At 35.3% G+C, this 2,785-nt stretch overlaps 1 long non-coding RNA gene across 1 annotated transcript; it reads left to right on the top strand.

The window, feature by feature from the left end:
- The first annotated feature begins 1,304 nt into the window (after positions 1-1,304).
- Positions 1,305-1,739, top strand: LOC311295291. The gene is made up of 3 exons (XR_014628266.1): positions 1,305-1,366; positions 1,437-1,499; positions 1,599-1,739. It is a non-coding gene; the product is annotated as an uncharacterized lncRNA (long non-coding RNA).
- Positions 1,740-2,785: the final 1,046 nt, after the last annotated feature.

The raw sequence follows: 2,785 nt of genomic DNA, 5'->3' as shown, positions 1-2,785 counted from the left end.
GGACCACACCTGGGGGGTATTCCAGAAAGCAAGGTTAACTTACCATTTGGTAAATCATAACCTCTGGGTTGATTTACCCCAAACCCGCATACCATGAGTATGTCGGTTCCAAAACACCTGAGAAGAGTTAGTTTAACCAACCTCCTATTGGTAACCCAGAGTTAATGCGCGCGGACGGCGAGTACATAAAGACATTTTCAATGGATCGCCGATTTCAGGAGTCACCATGGAAACCCAGGGAGAAAAAAAGCGAGCGAGCGAGCTACATATTTCGGTGAAACTGAGTTTTAAGAGGTTTAAATGCTTGCTTATTAAGACTATAAGCCCATTATAACTAAAAAAAAAAAAAAAAAGCAATACTGCTGCATCAACAAAAGAAAGAGTTGGCTTGGCAAAAAATAACAGACAGAGTAAATGCGTGAGTTTATAAAATTATAAATGGGCTATTTTCCCCTTTCATTGTGACGCAAAAATTATTTGGAGCATGTAGTAAAAATAGACAAGTATTTACTTGTTGGCCTCCATACATTTCTTAATATTGCAGTAGCCTAGTAATGCACAATTTGCTAGTAATAGTAATCCTTCTGGAGCCAGAAGAAGTGTGAGCTAAGTCAAAATGAAACACAAAAACATTCTCCAGCAAGGTAATACTTTCGAAACTTACTAAACTTGTTACTGACGCCATGTAATTTAGTATTTAATGTAATTTAGCCAATAGAAAGAAGGCTGAGGCCCGTAAAACAGGTGGGGGTCCACCTCCACCTTCCCTCACCCCAGCTGAGGAGCTGGCACTGTCCCTTAATAAAGGGCGACCTGTGGTCGATGGGATTCCAGGGGCAATTCATCGGACTCAGCTACCAAGACAAGTGGCTTAGTAAAATGTAGGTATACCATATTAATACTTATGATTTATTGATGTTTTCACTGTTTTTGTCAGTGTTTTAATAAAGAAAATCATCAACATTGTCACCATTTTTAATAGGCATTTTGAATGCATTTTACAGTCATTGATTCACTTGTGCAGTATGCATGCTGCTTTGGCTGCATATACTACTGTAATCTTATTACTAGTACTCTTAGATGTTCCTAATGTCCTTCTTTATTAGTTGTATTTGTTTAAGAATATACATTGAGTATTGAATATGCATAATTATCTTATTGGTTTAATTATCTTGCAGTTGCTGATGGCCACATTGCATTATTGGATCCTCCTGCAACACCACACTCTGTCACAGTTGTAAGTGATTGTTGTCTTTAGGTTTCTGTTTGCTAGACCAAGCATCCTTCCTTATTTTCACTGTAGGCTGAAGATGAAGAGACCACTTCTGCTGTGACAGAAACAGAAAATGTGGGGAGGCCCATAGAGGTATGATGCATAGAATGCATTCCCCCTTTTTTCATAAGAGAATAAATAAATTGTCATTGTCATTTTACAGAATATGGCAGGAGATTTGAATACAGATGAGGGTCCATCTACCTCCACACAGAATCTTAGCAGTGTAAGAAATGTTCTGCAGTTCTCCTTCCTCATTTAAATATTTGGTCTGTGTTTGTATTACAGACTTTATCAGTCATGTTTAATTATTCTGTCTTACTAGTTGCCTGCCAAAGAGCTGTATAAGGTCCACCTTCAAAAGCAAATCAGAAAAAGTGACATGGAGATGGACCTTATACAGCTTCAAATGGAGGAGAAAAGGCTTAACCTAAAAAAGGCCAGACTTGAATTGCTGGAGCACCAGCTTAAGTGGGAAAAAGTTTGTGAACAGTAATCTGTCATTGGTTGATGAATGAAGTCTAAAGCAATAAATACAAATGTCTTTTGTTACAGGAAATAAAGAAACAATGAACAACACTTGACTGTTAACTGATTTTAATTAACCCTTTCACGCATAGTGGTCACTACAGTGGACAGCTATTAAAAAAGCATTTTCTTGAATTTGCACGGGTTTTTATGGCAAAGTTGCATATCAATCTCTTCATTGGACCCTGGTGCATCATCCTATAAATTGCAATCAAGTGGCAAGCCTTTGTGTTTCGATTTTTTCCCCCTCCAAACCAAGATGGCCAAGGGTCAGTCAGACATGCCAAGTTGCTCCAGAATATCCACCCATTCCTTCTATCCTAGGAGACTCTTGTAGGTAAAAAAAATATTGCAGCATAAAGCAATATCTAATGAGTCATATCACAGTAAAATTTTCCAAGTTTTGATTTTAGATTGAGAGAAAACTCTGATTAATCACATGTCCACTGTAGTGGACGTCATGCATGCAATGGCTATATTTCAGCTACAATTCATAATTATAATGTGAATATTGTTTTTGAAATTTAAAACTTAAAAACTTAATATGCATTGACTTTTTCTACTGTAAATAAATGTTTTTGTATTATTAGAATGTAATTTTCATTGACATCGAAAAAAGTCATGTGATTACATAATGTATGACACTTGTAATGCATTACTTTACTTGTTAGATCAAAAAGTAATCTGATTTTATAATGCATGTTATTGTAATGTGTTTTTTTACTCATAACATCAAAAAGTAATCTGATTACATAATGCATGTTACTTGTAATGCATTTTTTACTCATAACATCAAAAAGTAATCTGATTACATAATGCATGTTACTTGTAATGCATTTTTTACTCATAACATCAAAAAGTAATCTGATTACATAATGCATGTTACTTGTAATGCGTTTACTTTCTCATAACATCAAAAAGTAATCTGATTATGTAATGTGCGTTATTTTAATGAATTTTTTTACTCATAACATCACAAAGTAA

The sequence above is a fragment of the Rutilus rutilus genome, assembly GCF_951802725.1.
Source record: "Rutilus rutilus genome assembly, chromosome: 8".
Taxonomy (NCBI): Eukaryota; Metazoa; Chordata; class Actinopteri; order Cypriniformes; family Leuciscidae; genus Rutilus; species Rutilus rutilus.
Note: the sequence above shows the minus strand (reverse complement) of the source record. Positions and strands in the feature narration are given on the sequence as shown.